Source organism: Engystomops pustulosus, chromosome 10, assembly GCF_040894005.1.
Source record: "Engystomops pustulosus chromosome 10, aEngPut4.maternal, whole genome shotgun sequence".
NCBI lineage: Eukaryota > Metazoa > Chordata > Amphibia > Anura > Leptodactylidae > Engystomops > Engystomops pustulosus.
Genome location: NC_092420.1, coordinates 45972333 through 45995198, shown reverse-complemented (window position 1 = coordinate 45995198; position 22866 = coordinate 45972333). Strand labels below are relative to the sequence as shown.

The 22866-nt window shown below is 42.3% G+C and overlaps 1 long non-coding RNA gene across 1 annotated transcript; it reads left to right on the top strand.

Moving 5' to 3' along the window:
- Positions 1–7961: 7961 nt before the first annotated feature.
- LOC140104943 (uncharacterized) lies at positions 7962–19036 on the top strand. The gene is made up of 3 exons (XR_011850459.1): positions 7962–8174; positions 14317–14543; positions 18916–19036. It is a non-coding gene; the product is annotated as an uncharacterized lncRNA (long non-coding RNA).
- Positions 19037–22866: the final 3830 nt, after the last annotated feature.

Genomic DNA, 22866 nt, shown 5'->3' with positions numbered 1-22866 from the left:
AGAAATAAAGGTAAAAAAAAAATAAATCAGCAGACTCTGCCTAATTCTAATCAAACCCCTAATAAATTGTCCCACTTCGGTGTTTGAGGTGGATATGCGTGTCACTAAGAGCTAAACACAACGGTCGCAAGTCTCCCTGCAAATTCCTCACAATATGGTACTAGATGCACTACTAATGCCAGCAAGCCCAGCCACAAGCAAACAAAAAAAAGTAAAATAAAACGTTATTGTAGCCCTAAGAAGGGCTGTTGGGTTCTTGTAGAATCAATCCTGCCTAACACTATTCTAATAGAACAGCCTAACGCTTTCCCTGACCAGCAGCAGCTCTCTCCCTAGCGACATCCAGACAGAGAATGATCCGAGCAGCGCGGGCAGGGGCTAGTCTATTCCAGGGTCACCTGATCTGGCCTGCCAACCACTGCTATCGACGTGTAAGGGTACCACGTCATGCTGGGTGGAGTGCAGAGTCTCCTGGCTTGTGATTGGCTCTGTTTTTGGCCGCCAAAAAGCAAAACGGCGGGAGATGCCATTTTCTCGAGCTGGCGAAATACTCGTCCGAGCAACGAGCAGTTTCGAGTACGCTAATGCTCGAACGAGCATCAAGCTCGGACGACTATTTTCGCTCATCTCTAATCATAACCTTTATCAGTACATTTCTAAAAGGTGATATGTGCACAACCAAGTCCAAAAAAATATAAAAATACTGGCAGTAGTGTAATCAAATTCTCCTACAGTGTTCCTGTTTGGAACAATTATCTCTAAATGGGGTATGATATGGTATGGTAGAGGGTCAGAGTAAGAGTTCTCCTTACGGACACTTTGCCAATTAAGGCTGTCTTACAGGTATGTGGAGACCTATAGCCAATGATGCTTGGGGATTTTGGGAAATATGCAGATTTTTTTTTTAGGCTGGGGCAGGAAAAACCACACCTCTTTTGCTACCTTGTAAGGCAGTCCCCTTCCCATCAAGCATGACTTTTGCTGTGAGTGTGATGCAAGTTGAGCGCATCACACTTGCATGTGTGGAAGGGGCCTAACTCCCTGACCCTAATCAAAAGCGTCTCACACCAGTTCCCTACACTGTACTAAATAGACACAACCATATTAAAACAGTGCTGTCTACAGTTGGGAATCTGTCCTACTGGAATATATCCTGGTTACGCTTTAATCCCCCACCATGTCATTAGGCTTCATGAAAGTCATGCTTGATGGTAAGGGGGCTGCCTTACAGGGTAGCAAAAGAAGTGTAGGTTTCCTTGTCCCATCCATTCATGGTATGGGAATATACCTCCTGCCTATCTACTCAATAGGCGGCAAACTGCAGCTACCAAGGAAGGCCACTAGATGGCAGCAGAGTACTGAGAAATACTGTAAATTCCTTGATTTATATATTAACCCCAGGATGTAGCCAGTTTGTACAAAAAGGAAATCTAACATCGAGAATCTACTTTCTGAAGTAGTTCCCGAAGTAGATTCCCACCCTGCGTGCAGCATTTGCACACCTTTATCTATTTCTTGTATGCAGCCCTTACTGAAATAACATTTTTTCTTTCCTTATGCAAATTATTTGCAGAAGCTACTGGGGGTGTGAAGCAGTCTCGGACAGTTCCAGGGGTGAAGGCTACTCCACGCCCCCCAGTCGCCCTACTGGCTTGTTGCATCCTCTTCGGTAGCCAGCACGCTCTGTTCAAGCGTAGTAGCTCTGATTCATCTGTCGACGCCAGCAGTATCCACGTCTCAGGCAGCAAAATAGATGATACTCACAGACTGGATCTGTGGACAGCGCTGGCTTCCTGATCGGATCGGTGCCGTGATCGGTGACCCCCACCCCACCCAGAAGACAGGACGAGGAGGACGATTGTGAGGAATAGACCCCCCAGACCATTTAAATGCTGTAGTTGTGCTCACCACGGCATTTAACAGGTTAAATACCATCTCACTCTGACTATGGGTGCTACACAGTCTCTCACTGCTAACAGTCTATCACTGCTGCTGACATAGGACTGAGGCCTCATGTACAAACCTGTTTTTTAAAATGTAAAAAAAAGCCACAGCAAATTTTTTGCATCCAAAAACAGACCCATTGGGCCACATTTACTTACCCGGTCCCACAGAGTTCATAAAAGTGCATTGGCCGACGATCATGCATTCTGCCTGATTGACTAAGATCGTGCGCCCAATATGCTGCATGTGTTGTTACCAAGTTCAGGTCCGACAGAGTTCTGTTGCATGGAAGCCAGTGCAGCTGCGCCACAATCCGATTGCATGCAACACAATCCCAGCGCAAACCCCTGTTAAATACCTGTCAAAGCTGCGAAATACCGAAAACCGTGAACTGTCCAACAAAAGTGCGATCCGCGACTCTCAGTAAATAAGCCCCATCGACTTTAAATAAGAAATACGGCATGAATCTGGACACAGTATTCCTTGCTGCACCATTAGCTGGCCGTAAGATTGCAACGTGAAAAATAGACCATGTCCTATTTTTTTAGGATTTTGCCTTACGATCTCTTTATAGAAGTCTATGGAAGTACAAAAAATGAGTTCTATACACGTGACACATGGCGGCTAGAAAACTGACGCAAAGACGGGACTGCAGAATGCATACGGTCATATTCATGATGCTTAACAGTCTCTCACTGCTGATGGTATAAAACTGTCTCTGTGCATCAGGAGACTCAGTTACTTAGCTAGAGAATGTAGATTCCTGTCTAGCTATTAGTGACAGCTAGGCAGTGATGGTTTATCTGACTATCTAGGGTTATTCTGGAGCCCTGTTGGTAGGTTCCAGCAGAGGTATATGAGCAGCTCATACTATTGCCAGTGTTTTTAGACTTTTTTTGACTTGATTGTTCACATATAACCTTTAAGAATATGTCCTAATAAAGTACTTATGTTTTAATTTAGTCCTGTGACAACAGCTATTCTGTGATATATTTTGATATTAGCAAGGACTTTATCCATTTAAAGTTGTGATATATGGGTCCCACAGAGCAAGCTCTGAGCTCTGCATCTGACACACGTCCTACAGGTTCACCACCACTGGTCAGGAAATTTTGTTTAGAAAGTAAACAAAGCAGTAATAACAAAAGCCAGTAATCTGCTCACCAGCAAGGAGCAGACAACAATACAAGAGATACAGACTACATACATTAGAGGTGCTGGAAATGATGATGACCATAAAATGAACATTAAAACACTGAAAATAATACATGTGTATGTAAATTAATATAAAATTGTGTTGTAAACTAATACCTCAACATAATGGACCATCAGTGCTATTTTTTCCCCTTACTGATAAAGAACAACTATACAAAGGCCCATTTCTAGTACCTACATATACACTTGAGATCAAAACTGGAGATTAATGTATGATCACTTGATTTTTTCAGAAGGATATCCAAAACGTTTGACTAAAGTCATATAGTTTACAGGAAATGATACCAAATAGTAATGAAATGTATGCAATCTTTTGACTTTGCAGAAAGTAACTAAAATGCCCTCACTCATTATTCTGGCATCTGGCTAATAAAAATAATGTTTGTAATCCTAATCGACTTAAATTAGATTAGGTTAGATAAGGTTTATTCCGATTTCATGTGGAAAAAAATGTGCTCCATTTTATACAGTCTGTGTAAACTTGTGGTTTCAGTTCTACAATTGAAAAAAGGCTAATACAACTGAAAAATATGCCACCCAGAAGTCATGTTCAGCTGTGGATAGATATACCTTATATACTCGAGTATAAGCCTAGTTTTTCAGCACAAAATTTGTGCTCAAAAACCCTAACTCGACTTATACTCGAGTCAACTAAAAAATTAAAGACAAAACTCACCTTTCTGACGTGACCCGTAGGTCCTCTTCTGTCTGAGACAGTCTGAGACAGAAGAGGACCTATGGGGGACGTCGGAAAGATGATTACAGTGTTATTTTTTTTTTTCTACTACAGGGGTTGGGCAGGCTGTATGCTACAGGGGCTGGCAGACTATATACTGGGAGGCTGTAACCAATGCATTTCCCACCCTCGGCTTATACTCGAGTCAATAGGTTTTCCCAGTTTTTTGTGTTGAAATTAGGGGTCTCGGCTTATACTCGGGTCGGCTTATACTCGAGTATATACGGTACTTAAAAAAAATTAAGACTCTCAAATTGGACTCCATATAAACTATTTATGGCTGTTGTTGTATTAAAACACATATGGCTTATGTAATTCTCTATGGCGCACAGGCCCTGCATTACTAACAGTTGAATTGATCACATTTATCTGTTATATATGGATTAAATAATATATAAAAGGGATGTTGGGGCACATTTACTAAGGGCCGTCTGCCTGTGTTCAGTCGGACTTTGCACATTCTTTTTAGTGCAAACTGCTTGCACAGGTATTTAAGAACTGCCTGCACCACATTTGTGTTGCATGCGACCCTTTTGTAGCACAGCTGCACTCTGAATCATGCAAATTAGGGGGCTTTACAGTGCTCAGTCTGACCGTGTGGCAAATTTAACAAGCAAAGTCCGACAGAAGTGTGTCACAATGCCCTATGTTAAAGGTGCACCAAAAAAAGTGCACTCTGACGGAGCTGTACAGGGGGCACCAGATTTATGAAGAATGTGCGCCAGAAATACTGAATCTTGCACACTGTTCTTTGTAAATGTGCCCCATTGTGTAATAATTTTGCTCTTTTAACTATCTTGTTTTTATCAGTTCCTTTTTATATCATTAACGCAGGGGTGCCGATTGCTTCCATGGCAGCCCTGGGGTGCTATGAAGGTACCCAGGACTGCCGGCAGTAAGTGCCTGTTAGATTGTGCTTTCAGCATGATCTAACACAGTGCCTGTCAGCCCAATAATTAGTATTTCAGTATATTACAATGAGCAAGTGATCAAATGATCGCTTGTTCATGTCCCACCCTGGGACAAAGTGAAACTAAAAAAGAAGATAAATGAATAAAGATCCCCTAATGGCCCATCACACATAAAAATCTAATTTTACATTAAAAAAGTGACAATCACCACAAAACAATACATATTGGGTATCACCAAGTCCGTAACATCCCAAGAATGTTAAAAATGTAAAATGTGACACAGCAAATCTGCTCTGAATACCACTGTTTCCATTTTATGCCCAGCCGTGTGCCCATACAGTAATTTACCAAACATATGGGGTATCGGCATATTCAGGAGAAATTGGGTATTAAACTTTGTGGAGCTAAATTTTTGACAAATTTCTATTTCTTTCATAATGAAACGCAAAGATAGCATCCAAATATATCCACTAATTTGAAGTACAAAGTGTGACAAGAAAACAATCTCCTCTTCACTCCTTCCCTTCTCAGCCCTGCCATGCCAGATAAAATCTTTGAGGGGTGTAGTTTCCAAAATGGTGACATCTTTGGGGGTTTCTATTGTACTGGTACTTTAGGGGCTCTTCAATACACAGTGGCACCACAAAACATTTGCAGCCAAATTGGCCTTCCAAAAACCCAATGGTACGAACTCTGTTCTGCAGTTGACATCAACATGTCTGCTGTTGCTGCAGGGCAAAAATTTTGGGATGTATATTTACCTAAAATTCCTTCTGAATGTGTTCAGTTTAGGGCTCAATAAGAATAATCTTATTCAAAAATTTAAATTTCAAAATTTCCAATCCATCTTTGTTTGCTTCCAGAGAAAGATTTAAAGGGTCAACATGCGGATTTGAATAGTTTGAGATGTTAGGTTCATAAAATGGTGTTACTTGTGGGGGTATATAGTACATAAGCCTTTATATGGCACTTCCAAACTGAATTGGTAACCAAAAATTTAGCACTTTTCAAATCTCTTGAAAATCTGAGAAGTTGCTACTAAAACTTGAAACCTTCTCAGATCCGTAAAAAAAATGGAAATGTAAAACAAATTATGGAAATAAAAAGACCAATGCCAAAAGGTTTCTACAAAAAAAATTCTGGTATGATTTTTTGTCTAAAAGTAGACCATTTAAAACTTTGAAAAATGTTTTTAAAATTTTTCCTACATTATTGAATTTTTGCCCCCCAAGAAACTGATCACCGAAATGATAATACTAACATAAACTACAATGTCTCTAGAGAAAACAATCTCAAAATCACAAGGATATCTTAAAGCGTTGAAAAGTTATTATCACAGAAAGAGACACTGTTTAAAAAAAAGGTCGGAGCATTAACTTACAAACAGGCTGCGTCATTAAGTAGTTAATCTTAATGAATCGGGCACACCCGGTTTTATACACAGGCAGAGCACTTTTAGTGGAGTTTCCTACATTCTTAGTAAATGTAACCCATTAAATGTGCCAAAAGGAAGTCCAATATTTACCAAAGATAAAAAAAAGTCCTTATATGGCTCTGTAAGTTAAAAAAAATACAACAGGTATGGAAGTGAAATAGGGGAAAGACATATGCCACTAACGTAATTTTTTAATAGTACACAAAAAACTCAAGATATTTATAAAACATTATTTTGTCACACGCTTCAAAATGACTCTTTATCAGGGGAAAAAACAGGGTGAAATCACTAGTGTCCAAAATTTGTAAAGACAAGTAAAAACACTTCCTTATTTAGGGCATATTTAAATAAACACTATATAGTGTATACTGTTATTGTAATATAGCAATGTAACACAGTGATAAAGTATTTGTAATGAATTCTTTTTACTTGACACGTAGCATATTCCCGGGTTTAAAGCACAGGATGAAACCCTCAATAAGTATAATCAGTAGAAACAAATCTAAAGCTATTATAGACTAATCTTTAATTTTTCAATCTTTCTTTGACTACTGAACATTCTGCCAGAAGGGCTACTTTATGTCCAATGAATGAGATTAAGCTATAACTTTATAAAGTAAAGAATCCACAGATAAAAGAAAGAATGTACCGGTAGTTATTCTGAACTTCATAGTTAATGAGGAATAAAAAAGACGTACCTTATGACTGTAAGTTCTGGCGCATTGGTAGACTGACAATCCATTTATACTTTCAAGTTTGTGATGTCAGGGTTTGGAGGTGTTAAAACCTCCTTTATTTGCATAAGCCTTAATAAAAAAAAATGCTCACCCGTATAAACAGCCCTGTATTAATCCAACTACGATCCTTTCTGTAAAAAAAAAAAAAAAAAAAAGATCCTACCCTCCCTAGTGCATATATTTATGGATAATCTATATTATTCAAGCCTGTTGTGTACTGACAAGGTTATTATCATAATATTATAGCTCCAAAAGTTTTTTACACAAATTTGTTCATGCGAATGCATGAAGATTTTTCTTGACTGCTTACAAAAAGCAGATACCAAAATATATGACTTTTCTCTAATTTGATTTTAGAATATTTTCTTCTATTTTCTGAATATGAGAAGCTTTTCTAGCAGCAATTTGGTGGTATGCTTTAGAACAGTCCCCTGGCCATGGGCAACAATAGACTGGACCAGACACAGTGATGTCTTTAAAGTTTTGATACTTTTTCTTTAATGAACCATACAGACAAGTATATAAATATAAAAAGGAGAATAGATAAAAACAAACAAAACACAAAATCTATGTATACAATTTTGCACTTTAAATGGCTTAGCAGTTCAGTTAAAAGAATAGCTAAAGCATAATCAGGTAATATACAGCAGAGTCACTTTCTTTGCTGTGATAATCATCAGTCTGCAAATGCTCTTAGGGTACATTCATATTTAGGGTGCACTGGAGAGGAGGAGTTGACCCCTCCCCCTCCATAGAAAACACGGCCGCACACACAGGGAAAAATATAGCATGGTCTATCTTTTCCCTGTGTACGACACGGATCGGTGCCACACATCAATAGAGCCACTCTAGGCTCTGTCTCACACTAATGCAATCCCCTGCAGCCCTGTCTGCCCTTCCTTTTCCTGCCCTGCTTTTTTGCAAGTGACATTAGCAGGCTCCCTCCCATTACCCATCATGCCCATTCAGATCTTCATTGTCGGGGACAAGATCCTATGTAAGCGAGAATTAAAGAGAAACAGGGGACATCGCTTGCTGAATAGCAGGGAAGCGGACAGGAAAGGCTGCTGGGGGATGGAGCCCCTCCCCTAAGCCACTCAGGCTCATTGGCATGTTTTAAAGAAAACAAGGCCATAAAAATAAAATTTAAGTGCAGATGCAGACTCAGCAGATACAGATGGTGGCCACAGGAACTTGTAAGTGATGGTGCTTTATATTACCTTATTCTGCTAGTAGATTTAATTTAAAAGTAAGGGACACTGTGACATTTGTATTTTATGGTTGAGTTGAAACAAAGGTTTATTAGAGTTAATGTATTGTCTATTCACGATTATGTGACTTTGACCTTGCTATATTCTCACTTATAAAGCAATTTTATTCTAAAGGTCACAGGCACACTATATAGATATATACATGTGATTAAACAACCATAAATAAACTAAAAACACAGATAAGAATAAACTATGTCACAAAGCCATTGACTAATGGAAAGAGATAATAATTTACTCATCTAGGGGATTAAAATTATTATTTACACGTCTTTTTACTACTAACAACACTATGGGGGTAATTTATCATAAGATTTTCTCTTTTTTTTCTATTGTGTTTACAACTTTTTATGACACATATGTATACCGCGCCTAAATTTGCAACTTTTCCAATCGCCTAGTGTCACGGGTGACCCCGCGATACGCCTCCTCCGACTTGCACACGCTCCCGCTGCTAGGGTGCACACGCGTGCCGACTCTTCAAGAATTTAAAGGACCAGCATCCTCCACACACAATGGGGCACATTTACTAAGGGTCTTGCGGCAGTTTTCTGGCAGACTTAGGTGCAAACTTAATAAATTTGCCCCAATTTAAATGCCATGTAAATGCAAACACCATGCAGACGTTAATGCAACATAAATGTGGCACAAATTCCACATAAAAATAAATGCAACAGAAATGCAACATAAATGCAATGCAAACGAGACATAAATACAAATGCCAGATGAACATAAGCGCAATACAAATGCAAACAGCCACATATGCGTAAACATCATAATAAGCAGAAACATTATTCTGATTATCATTATTCTTACACATAAGTGTAAGCCTAATGCAAATTCTACGTAAGCTTGACACAAACGCCAGGCAAGTGTATCAGAAACACCACGTGAGTAAGCACAAGTGTAAACCTGACGAACGCAAACACCACACCAATGCAAAGGAAATGTCATGTAAGCGTCAATGCAATGAAAACTATGCAAACGCCACATAAAACAACATAAATATGATGCAAACGCCACACAAACACAAAGTGAATGCAAACACCATGTAAACGTAAGTGTACAAGTGCCACTTAAACGTAACTGCAATGTAAATACAACATAAACGCAACTGCCAGGGTTCAAGTCCCACCCAGGTCAACATCTGTAAAGAATTTGTATGTCCTCTCCTTGTTTGCATGGGTTTCCTCCGGGTCCTCCAGTTTCCTCCCACACTCCAAAACATATGGGTAGATTAATTAGATTGTGAGCTCCATGGGGACAGGGATTGATTTGGCAAGCTCTGTGCAACGCTGCATAATCTGTGTGCACTATATACACTCACCGGCCACTTTATTAGGTACACCATGCTAGTAACGGGTTGGACCCCCTTTTGCCTTCAGAACTGCCTCAATTCTTCGTGGCATAGATTCAACAAGGTGCTGGAAGCATTCCTCAGAGATTTTGGTCCATATTGACATGATGGCATCACACAGTTGCCGCAGATTTGTCGGCTGCACATCCATGATGCGAATCTCCCGTTCCACCACATCCCAAGAATGCTCTATTGGATTGAGATCTGGTGACTGTGGAGGCCATTTGAGTACAGTGAACTCATTGTCATGTTCAAATGTTCAGTCTGAGATGATTCCAGCTTTATGACATGGCGCATTATCCTGCTCAAAGTAGCCATCAGATGTTGGGTACATTGTGGTCATAAAGGGATGGACATGGTCAGCAACAATACTCAGGTAGGCTGTGGCGTTGCAACGATGCTCAATTGGTACCAAGGGGCCCAAAGAGTGCCAAGAAAATATTCCCCACACCATGACACCACCACCACCAGCCTGAACCGTTGATACAAGGCAGGATGGATCCATGCTTTCATGTTGTTGACGCCAAATTCTGACCCTACCATCCGAATGTCGCAGCAGAAATCGAGACTCATCAGACCAGGCAACGTTTTTCCAATCTTCTACTGTCCAATTTCGATGAGCTTGTGCAAATTGTAGCCTCAGTTTCCTGTTCTTAGCTGAAAGGAGTGGCACCCGGTGTGGTCTTCTGCTGCTGTAGCCCATCTGCCTCAAAGTTCGACGTACTGTGTGTTCAGAGATGCTCTTCTGCCTACCTTGGTTGTAACGGGTGGCGATTTGAGTCACTTCAGCTCGAACCAGTCTGCCCATTCTCCTCTGACCTCTGGCATCAACAAGGCATTTCCGCCCACAGAACTGCCACTCACTTGATGTTTTTTCTTTTTCGGACCATTCTCTGTAAACCCTAGAGATGGTTGTGCGTGAAAATCCCAGTAGATCAGCAGTTTCTGAAATACTCAGACCAGCCATTCTGGCACCAACAACCATGCCACGTTCAAAGGCACTCAAATCACCTTTCTTCCCCATACTGATGCTCGGTTTGAACTGCAGGAGATTGTCTTGACCATGTCTACATGCCTAAATGCACTGAGTTGCCACCATGTGATTGGCTGATTAGAAATTATATGTTTTAACGAGCAGTTGGACAGGTGTACCTAATAAAGTGGCCGGTGAGTGTATATCCTCCCCTTATGACATTCCGGTTCACAGCACCACTCCATCTACCTGCTATACTAACCCCTCCTGCTGATATCATTCAAACATTGCATCCAGGTAAGCTGCTACTTCTACTGCTGACTCCTTCATCCTTGCCTTTTTTCCTCACTATTCTTATATAAATATTTTTAATAAGGCTCATATATTTATATATTTGTACATATTTTTATTATTTTGTTTATTGTATACAACGCCATCCTTTTATGTCCTTCTTATTGAAATCCTTGTATAACCACATAAACATATATGTATTTTTATTGTTTTTCTGAATTTCTGGATAACAACGTGCATATATATGCATCTTTTACAAATGGTATATCTATGTATTTGTTGGTTTTTACATACCTTGGAGTCCACCTTTCCATTATAGTCATAGGGGCAGCGCGCACATACCAACTTCCTCCTACTCCTTTCCGAGGTCTTGCCAGCCATCCTTCCGAGGTCCTGCCAGCCGTCCTTCCCGAGGTCCTGCCTTCCCGAGGTCCTGCCTTCCCGAAGTCTTGTCTTCCTGTGGTCCTGCCTTCCCTGTGTCCCTACCTTGGCTGCCACTAATAGTCTCTAGTTGCACCCGTGGAGCGACCTGGTGACTCCCCACCGCAGCAAGACCATCCCGCTTTGCTGCGGGCTCTGGCGAAGACCACGAGGCCACTTATACTCCGCTCCCGGGTTGCGGCTAGCATCTTTACCCCCCGCGGTGATCCAAGGGACTATACCAAGTGACCCATAGACTGTGACACCCATGTTACAACCTCTTACAGTATATAAATGTTCTATGTATTAATTCCATACCTCCCAACTTTTGGGCAAGATAAAGAGGGACATAACTCCCCTCCCCCTTTTCTAAACCACGCCCATTGTCCCACCCACAAGCATAGTATAATATCGAACTTGATGGTCTCCAAATTTGGCCCCCCCTTCCCATGGACCAATATAATATCCCGTTATGCAACTCTGCAACATATAAAACCTCTCTTTAATTTTATCCTCCCTTTACATTTGGTTTTCCGCTTTTATTTATCTCCTCAAACTTACACATAATACTATCTGTACTCCTACCCCCACCCCTCCTCACATGGTGTGGTCCCTGTCCTCCATCCTCCTCCTGAAGCTCCTGTCCGCCACCCCCCTTCTGTGGCTCCTGTCCTCTATCCTCCTCCTGTAGCCCAGCCTCCTCCTGTCCCCCAGCCGCCTCTAGCATCCTCCTGTCCCCCAGCCTGCTCCAGCCTCCTCCTCCTGTCCGCCAGCCTGCTCCAGCATCCTTCTTCTGTTCCAAAGCCTGCTCCAGCCTCCTCCAGTCCTCCAGCCAGCTCCAGTATCCCCCTCCTCCTGTCCTCCAGCCTCCTCCACGTGTTCCCCAGCCTCCTCCTCCTTCAGCCTCCTACTGTCCCCCAGCCTCCTCCTCCTGTCCTCCAGCCTTCTCCTCCTGTCCTCCAGCCTCCTCCTCCTGTCCTCCAGCCGCCTCCTCCTCCTGTCCTACAGCCTCCTCCTCCTGTCCTACAGCCTCCTCCTCCTGTCCCCCAGCCTCATCTAGCATCCTCCTTTTCCCCAGCCTCCTCCTGTTCCCCAGCCTTCTCTAGCATCACCAGTCTCCTCTAGCATCCTCCTCCTGTTCCCCAGCCTCTTCTAGCATCATTCTGCCTCCTCCTCCTGTACTCCAGCCTGCTCCAGTTTTATGTTTACCTCACTCTTGTGGTAACATTGCGTTTGAGTTTATATTGCATCTGCATTCATATATGTTTGCATCATGTTATAAAATTTGCTTTTGTATTGCGTCTGTGGTAACATCACATTTGCTTTCAACTAGTTTCTGATGTAAACCGAATGTACATGCAATGTGAGTGCAATTTCATAACATTGTGATTATGTTAACTCATGGTAAACGCAATTTTAACAGAATATTAGCATAATCTTTGTGAACACGGCCTTTAGATAAACATAGAAAAAATTACATCTGACTACTATTCATAGTAGCTTCTCTGTTTGACTATAGAAAAAAGAGGAAAGGGAGGGCACTCATAGGGTTACACTGTGCATTTTTTTTTTTTGAGTATTATCATAAGCGTGTACGCTCACCTGGGGTAGTTATGCTCAGTGGGGGGTTATTGCCGGCTTGGGTCTGCTCTTCTCTTCAGATCCTTCTATGGGTGTCCGATCAGTTACAGGTTGCTAAGTAGAAGAAATAGGGAATCCAGAGCGCTCCTCTGGTTGGTTTGCAACAGATATCTGAGAAGAAGCAAAACATTATGATATGTCGACACATATATCATAAAGTATTGCCGCATCTGAGATATCTCTTGCAAACCAACCAGAGGGGCCGGCACACGAGGCACGCTCTGGATTCTCCATTTCTTCTTCATTAGCAACCCATAGTAGCTTCTATGACATTGCCTGCCACTGCTCGGAGAGTATGAGAGAAGATTAGCATTACACACACCTCCAGCCCCAGCTCCTCCTCTTCCCTGACCAAACACAGATTATAATGGTCAGAAACTGGGACTGATATCTCCACAATTGTGGGGGCTTGAAAGGAAATGCCCCTAAATCTGTGTAACAGTCCTTTCAGAATGGTATATTCATCTCCATATAACTGAGGGGATGAAAGGTCCTCACTTAACAACTTGGCTATTGCCAGTGTGATATTTAATCATTTTGGTATTAAAAAATTATCAATTTCGGACTGTTCTGCATTTTTTGGGGGGGCCTTTCACTGTACCATTAATATGTTGGGGCACATTTACTTAGCTGGTTCACTTAAAGCCCATTGTCCATCTATAAAGCAGGGTGCGGCTATTCACTAAGATCGTGTGCCTGAAATGCGCCTGCGCTCAGTTCGACATCAGTTGGACCGTCCAACAGCACGCCCCCTAATGTGTGTCGCATGGAAGCCAGCACAGCTGGGCCACAAAAAGGGTCACTTGCGCCACTATCCATAGCACACACTTATTAAATGCCCGTGGAAGCAATTTTAGCCCCGAAAAAGGTGCACTGTCCGACAAAAGTGTGCAGCATGACTATTAGCAAATGAGCCCCTTTATCTTTATTTTAATGATCACTACAATTATGGTGCTAACTCATTTACATAGCTACATAAAAATATTATTTACAGTATATGTATACATATTGTATATTTTTACAATTTTACTAAAAAAAACTAATATAGAAAAAATCTTTGTTTTAGTATTGCCATGTTTTCAGCGATAACTTTAGTATTTTTCTGTTGACAGATCTAGACAGAGCACCTTTTAGAACATTTTTGTGAAGGGATATGATGAAAAATGAACCAAGTGGGTCCAGTAATGTTTCAGATTTATCATACAGATTGTTACGGACACTATGATAGCAAATATGTGGAGGGTTTTATTGTAATTCTGGGGGGTTTTTTGTACTTTATTAGATATTTATGGAAAACGGTGCTGTTTACGGGACTTTCATTTTATTTAATTATGTTTATTTTTTAAAAAACTTCATTTTCTGTTTTAAAACTCTTCTTTTTTCCACAGGTTCTTCCTCTGATTGCTTGTTCAAGTTCATATTCAGCTCACAAACTGAAATATGCACTGTGGTCAGGGGCGGACTGGGAATTTAAAGTGGGCCTGGAAAAAATTGTAAAAGAGGCCACATTCTATGGGTGGAGTCATAACAAGTAGGTGTGGTCAGACAATGTAGGTGGAGTTGGCACAGACAAATTGTTGGTAGATCTCCTTAATGCAAAACAAGAACATCTTAAGTGAGTCTAATGTGCAAAGAATGTGACCTGTAGATCAGCAAATGCTTTAAATACCTAGAACAGTGGTTGGCTAACCTATGGCACGGGTGCCAGAGGCGGCACTCAGAGCCCTTTCTGTTGGCACCCTGGCCAACACCCCAGCACACCAGACATGACTCAAAGAATCTTCCTGCAGTTCCAAGCAACTTAAAAGATGCTGCTTTCAGTCATATTTTGATACTTACTACTTTAGACTGTAGGAAGAGGGAGAATGCGTAGACAGGGCTGAATGATCTTTGGAGGACCTCCTGCTGGCCCCATGATTCTTTGTGTACAGAGGGTCACTGGAAAGAAGCTAAAATGAAGAAAAATTTCCATCTTTCGACTGTGTTGCTGTCCTCAGGAGGCCAATATGGTTGAATGTTGTTGAACAGGGAGCAATAAGTTACTGCTTTAATTTTTGGTTGGCACCTCGCTATAAATAAGGGGGGTTGTAGTTTGGGCACTCGGCCGCTAAAAGGTTCGCCATCACTGATCTAGAAGCTCCATACATATAAAATGCAAATCTACTTTGTACATGAATAATGCTACAATAACACATTTAGAACTGATATAAAAATAAACAGTACAAATCATAAACATGTAAGGTTCCCCCGAAGTTAAAATGTCTGTTCTATCAAAATATAATGACGGTAATTCTCGGCATTGAAACCACTAGTGCAAAATGATTAAGATGGCACTTTTTCGCCAACAAGTGATCTAAAGGTCGTACACTCCCCAAAATGGTAGCAAAGAATACATCATCTCATCCCGCAAAAATTCACAATAAAAAAGTTCCATACAGTTTTTTTTGTACAGAAGGTTTTAAGTGTTTTAAATGTGTAATACACAATAAACTTTATAAAAATGTAATATCTCCGTACTGACCCAAAGAATAAATTTGACATGTCTTTTGGGGCGCACAATGAAAGTTGTGAAAGCTCAGTAGTAAATACCAATGCTATGAAGTGCAATTTGTTACGCAGAAAACAAACCCTTATGCAGCTCTTTCATATAAACAGATTAGCTGCACAATAATTTATATTATGAAATACTTCACCCTGCTGTTCCCATCTCGGTGGCTCCGCTCTCCGTGACCCCGGTCTCCATGCTGCTCCAGTCTCTGCTGTTGCCCTATCTGCAGCTCCCGTCTCCCATCTTTATGGCTCCGGACTCTGCGGCCCCGGTCTCCATGCTGTTTCCGTCTCCCTTCTCGATGGCTCCGGTATCTGCAGCCCCAGTCTCCATGCTGTTCCTGTCTCCTGCGGCTCCCACGTAGAGTCGGCGCCCGGCCCGCGGTCCACAGCACTGCACTTACTGTGCGCCGTCACTCAACGCCACACAGGTTGCGCAATGACATCAATTGTGCGACCTGTGTAGTGGAGTGTAGCCTGCAGATGCAGCTTTGCTGCGCTGCATCTGTTTGTTAATTAATAGTATGGTTGTACAGTTGTAGAAAGCCTGGGGAAGGGGAGACCAGCCGCAACCGGCCTGAGACCAACCGGCCCGCCAGGAGAGTTCCCGGTGGGTACAATGGCCAGTCCATCCCTGACTGTGATCATGCTTGACAGCGACATCTAAGGGGTTAAAACCCCCCGCAATTGTGGGTGTTACAAGCAGATTTAAGTTTGGAAAAAAGTTAGCGGATTTGCATTTGAGCCAGGCGCCTAGTGTTTTGTGCACAATAGGAAAGCTGAGGGGATTGCAAGGTAAAAAAGGGAGTTGCAGCGTCAGGCCCCAGAAAGAGAATGCAAGCGAAGGGAAGAATGTGGGGTGGAATAGATTTGACGCGCTACATCTAAGGTAAAATGTTATGAGTTATTTATTATTTGACAACGCGTTTCAACACCGTATCGGTGTCTTCATCAGGTCAGAATCTATAGGCATAGTAAAATAAAATAAAGACACAAAGAAATTAAAAAAAATAAAAATAAAATGAAAGAAGACACTTATAGAAGATATATCAATAAATAGTTAAATAAATTAAAAAATTAGTTAAGTTAAAAATTAGAAATTAATTAATTAGTTGTGTGTCAGTTTCGATGAGAAAATGATGGTAATGATAATAAGTAAGCAGGATCAAATTCCAAGTGCCAAATCAATGCAGTGCAATAGTAATATAATAAAATAAATAATGAAATAATAATAGAAAAAATGGGGTCAAAACAGATCAATTAGGATCCAATCAAGATAGTTGATGGTAACATACATAAATAAATGAATACATAAATAAATAAATGAATGAGTAGATAGATACATAAATAACTGAAAAGAATAAATAAATAAGTGCCTGAATGAATGGATAATGAATGAGTAGATCAATGAATAATTAGGTGAATCATATCTCCGTGTGTTATCATGATTGTGTGTCCGATCATGATAACTGACAGCTAACACCTCCAGCTTATGACATTGGCTGTGCTTGGGAGCCATTGCCAGTAGCAGGATGTAATAGTACACCACGAGTGGGCAAGTTAACTTGGCCTGTGCAGTGCTATTATGTCCTGTGTTGAGAAGGGGTTAAAGTATTTGCATGAATCAGTAGCACAAGTGCAACATATCTTAGCACAAAGTGTTTTCTTCTCCACTTAAAGGAGTTTTCCCACGAACTAAAGTACTAAAGTAAGGCCCTATGCACAGGATAGGGCCTAACTTGCTGATCAGTGGGGGTCTCAGTGCGACGGAACCCCCGACACTCCCTCAGATTAATGGAGCAAACGACCGCGCATGACTGTTCTGCTCCATTAATCTCTATGGAGTTGACTGAAATTGCCTATGCACAAACAATTGGTAAAACGCTCCATACTGTTGGACTGTCTTTTGATAGTAAATTTCCATTAAACCTGAATTGCATTTTGAAACCATTATGGGGGATATTTTTTTTAGAAGTGTCTGATATATAACTGTTCTTGTTGCCCATGGAAACCAATCAGAGCTCAGCTTTCGTTTTATAAACAGCTATGGGAAAATTAAAGCAGAGCTCTTATTCTGCTCTCACACTTCTGATAAATCTCCCCCGATGCGGCCACATGATGAAAGGGGCAGGGCTGTCAGAACAGGCCTTGTGTGTGAGGTTATTTGATTGTGTTAGGGGTTGGTTTCTTGGGGGGACACCCTTTGTCATGTATAGTGAACCCCATATTTTTGCACACATTTTTTGTGTATACATTTTTTAAAATGTTTTTGTCTGTGACAGCTTTGTAGTTTCGTGACAAAAATTACAAGCAAATTATATTCATATCTTTTGTGCTAATAAGATACATCTTGTATCTGTGGTCTTAACTTTTTGAACAGGTGAACTACTGCATATAATTAGAAAACTCATTCATAAGCACAAGAACAGAGGAGACTTTATGGGTATGTACATCCTTCTGATATTGATCCTTAGAATCAATGACCAGTATAACATAGATTTTGGGTATTCTCATAAGCCACTAGCAAGAACTACATTTGCCGTATAAGACTACCCCTATTCCAACGCACATATGGTAAAGATAAAAAGAAATCAGATTTCAGTATGGAAATTTTAATTAATTAAAACCTTCTTTATAAAAAATGCTTTATTTCGCCATCTTCAGTAGTTGATAACCTTTTGATACTTCGGTATACAGAGCTTTTTGAGGTATCATTTGCAAGATGAAATTACATTTCCATTGTTACCATTTTGAGGACTGTGTGGCCTTTTTCATATACTGCAAAATGACGAAAAAGTGGCGTCTCGGACTCTATTTTTCGTTACAGGGTTAAATGACAGGAATAACTGTTATTATATTTTGTAAGTTCCGAAATTTTGGGACGTTTATTTTTTTTACTGTTAATTTATGTATTTTTACTATCTTTCAGACCCCCTAGGGTACTTTCCTAGGTTGTCTGATTAATCCTACCATATATTGACATACTACAGTATGGCAGTATATGGAGATTTTATTGATCATTTATTACAATGTGCCACTGGCAAAGTCTGTCATGGTGGCAGATCATCACTCCCCGATGATGTCACAGGCTGGACTATCTAAGCCAGGATGGCAGCGCCCGCGCTAACACTGATTGCGGTGTTACGGTTGGCTGTTTTCTGCAGGGGGCACCTTATTTCCTGGCGTATAAGATAACCCCCAACTTCTGAAAATATTTTCAGGGTTAAAAAGTTGTCTTATACACCGGAAAATATGGTAGTACATGTTTATAGTAGATTTCCCTACCTCACAACCATTGTTCTGTAACTTCTGTATCTACTTTGAGCAATTACAGGATTATATTGAATATCTCATAAGTATCTTTATTTTAGTAACAATTTAATTAAATACAAGCAGGAACCCTTTAATGTGAAATATGACTTATGCCTTTCTGCCTTCAGGAAATGATCAAGAAACAACCTTTTCAAGACACACCAAGCAATCAGAGAGAGGATCCCAACTCTTTATGTAAATGGACTAAACATAATCCACTTTAATTGAATCATTTATATTGTTACAGCAGGATAAGTAAGTATTGAATGGGTCCCAAATTTACAAAGTACATATTTCTTTTTTTTTTTTTATTAAGTCATCTTTATTTAAGTTTTTGTATTTTGCAAACATATAAACATCCTCCTTTCAGAAAACATGTAACAGTAATTGTTTGTGATAAGTACTCAACAGCCTCTTCTAGACTATGGAAATAAAACCTTGTGTGTCTCCAGAGTCCACCAAGTAGTTAAGAATCAGGTGGAAGCAAATAATTACAGGTGTGGCAGGTCAAACTATGCTTGTAGTTGCTTTAAGGACTTAAGCAGGTAGTTGTTATAGAGCTATTCTACTGTGTGAACATCAGCTGCCTCCCTCCTACCTTTGCACTTTTACTAGATTGGGATTACGTCATAAAGGAATAAACTTTGTTTGCTCCAGACATTTAGCAGAAGGGACATTGTAGGTATCCGGTGTGGAGGGCCCCAATTTCCATTAGATATATTGGGGTCGTGCCGCCCCTTGATAAGACAAAAGTTTTTCAGGCTGTTCCTCTGACCCCAGCCTTTCAGGTGCTGTAATTGGGCTGCAAGGAAATACAGTCACGGTCGCAGGGGCACCCGTGCCGCGGTTCATGGCTGCCCCGTTCACCCGGCTTCTTACTTACCCCGTCTTGTTCCCACGCCGACTCCGGCAGCACGGCGCGCGCGCGTCCCCGCCTCCTAGGGCGCACGCGCCACCTTTGACAAATTTAAAGGGCCAGTGCGCCACTAATTAGCGCTGGCCATTTTCACTAAAACTACTTAAGCCTGCCTCTTCCTGTATCTCTTGCCGGATCTTTGTGCCTCACAGCCTGAGAGAAAGCTTTACTGCGATTAGCCTGCGTTCCTGTGTATCCTGCGTTCCTGTGTCTCCTGTGTCCCTCAGTGTTCCTGTGTTACCTGAGCTCCTCCGTGTTTCCATGTACCAGTGTTCCTCCGTGCTGCTGTTCTGTGTTCCCGTACCCCTCTGCTTGGGCCTCCTGTTCCTGACCCCGGATTGAACCCTGACGTTGCATCTCTGCCGCCTGCCCTGACCCTGTGCCTGGACTTTGACCAAGAGATTGATTGCCGTTCTTGTACCTCAACCTTAGCCGCCACTGCAGACAAGTCACGCCTGAGGAACGACCTGGTGGTACCACGCCGCAGCTTGTCTAACCCGCTTTGCGGCGGGCTCTGGTGAAAACCGGGTACCACTTAGACTCCGGTCCCAGGTAGTGGCTTGAGTCATCGTCTGCAGTGGTCCAGTGGATCCACTACCCGCAAGCCTGACAGACCCCTTGGTACCACGTACCAGTGGCCCTGGGCCAGCTGCTATCTAAACTGGGACCACCACAAGAGTTGATGTAATCTCTCTTCATCAAAGTCCAGATGCCTTTAGAGGGGTAAAAGGGTGAATAACCGATAGGTCCAGGGATAACGCCCTTAATGTGTGACCCAATGTCAAACCAGTTAGATAGCACAAAGGGTTCACAACCGGCTGCTTGTTACAGTCACTTTAAATTCCCATGGATTGAACTCTCATCGAAATGGGCACAGGTACTCCTTCATTTCCACAGGCACATAGTACACGTCCTTTCACAAATATCTTCCTCACACCTTGGTTGACTCTGTGGTTGACCAACAGGACAGATATCTACTTTTAAATATAGAGACTAGAGATGAGCGAGCACTAAAATGCTCGGGTACTCGTTATTCGAGACGAACTTTTCCCGATGCTCGAGTGCTCGTTTCGAGTAACGAGCCCCATTGAAGTCAATGGGAGACTCGAGCATTTTTCAAGGGGACCAAGGCTCTGCACAGGGAAGCTTGGCCAAACACCTGGGAACCTCAGAAAAGGATGGAAACACCACGGAAATGGTCAGGAAACAGCAGGGGCAGCATGCATGGATGCCTCTGAGGCTGCTTAATCGCACCATTATGCCAAAATTATGGGCAACAGCATGGCCATGACAGAGTGACCGAATGAGGCTAGATAGCATCTAAAACATCCAATAATTGACCCTGACACTATAGGGGATGGCATGCAGAGGCAGCGGCAGCGGCAGGCTAGAGAGTGTCATGGCAACATACCCTAAATGGACTCAGGCTTCAAACCAATGGGTGGCAGAGAGGAACCAAAGGAGGTGAGCAAGAAGCGCTCAAATAATATCGGTACATGATAAAAGTTTGCCAGTATATTTTGTGGATTACACAGCAGGGTGGCGACAAAGTTAACATGGAAGCCATGAAAACAACCCAAAATTCTGCCTGACACAGCTCGTTTGATAAGGGGACCATGTATGGAGGCAGTGAACTAGTAGTAGATTAAAGGTGCTGCAGTTAAAACTATGTTAGTTGGACCTTGGCATGGAGCTGGCGCTCCGCTGCCAGGCAAGCTTTCGCCAATCCAAGCCCCTGTCTCTAGGCTACTCCCCAAACAGCACTTCTAAGAACCTTTTGTATAAGATCAAGTGTAGTAGCGTTCTTATAAGTTTGGGATATGGCGGGTGAGGGGAATGTAAACAGATGCGCAAGAAGCGCTGAAATAATATCGGTAAATGATAAAAGTTTGCCAGTATATTTTGTGGATTACACAGCAGGGTGGCGACAAAGTTAACAAGTTTGATGTGGAATGCCCTGTAATAGCTCTTGGGCGGTGTGCCTTTTATCGCCTAGGCTCAGCAGTTTGAGCACCGCCTGCTGTCGCTTAGCGACGGCACTGCTGCTGTGCCTAGAGCTACCGACTGATGGCGCCATGCCCACGGATGGTAATTCGGAGGAGGAGGAGGAGGTGGAGGAGGGGTGGGAGGAGGAAGAGGTATAGTAGGCCTTTTTTAGACCTGGACCGAGGTAGGCCCCGCAATCCTCTGCGTCGGCAGTATATGACCAGCCCCAGGGTCAGACTCGGTCCCAGCCTGCACCAAGTTAAGTGTAGTAGCGTTCTTATAAGTTTGGGATATGGCGGGTGAAGGGAATGTAAACAGATGCGCAAGAAGCGCATGATGCACATGGAGCTGGCGCTCCGCTGCCAGGCGAGCTTTCGCCAATCCAAGCCCCTGTCTCTAGGCTACTCCCCAAACAGCACTTCTAAGAACCTTTTGTATAAGATCAAGTGTAGTAGCGTTCTTATAAGTTTGGGATATGGCGGGTGAGGGGAATGTAAACAGATGCGCAAGAAGCGCATGATGCGCATGGAGCTGGCGCTCCGCTGCCAGGCGAGCTTTCGCCAATCCAAGCCCCTGTCTCTAGGCTACTCCCCAAACAGCACTTCTAAGAACCTTTTGTATAAGATCAAGTGTAGTAGCGTTCTTATAAGTTTGGGATATGGCGGGTGAGGGGAATGTAAACAGATGCGCAAGAAGCGCATGATGCGCATGGAGCTGGCGCTCCGCTGCCAGGCGAGCTTTCGCCAATCCAAGCCCCTGTCTCTAGGCCACTCCCCAAACAGCACTTCTAAGAACCTTTTGTATAAGATCAAGTGTAGTAGCGTTCTTATAAGTTTGGGATATGGCGGGTGAGGGGAATGTAAACAGATGCGCAAGAAGCGCATGATGCGCATGGAGCTGGCGCTCCGCTGCCAGGCGAGCTTTCGCCAATCCAAGCCCCTGTCTCTAGGCTACTCCCCAAACAGCACTTCTAAGAACCTTTTGTATAAGATCAAGTGTAGTAGCGTTCTTATAAGTTTAGGATATGGCGGGTGAGGGGAATGTAAACAGATGCGCAAGTAGCGCATGATGCGCATGGAGCTGGCGCTCCGCTGCCAGGCGAGCTTTCGCCAATCCAAGCCCCTGTCTCTAGGCTACTCCCCAAACAGCACTTCTAAGAACCTTTTGTATAAGATCA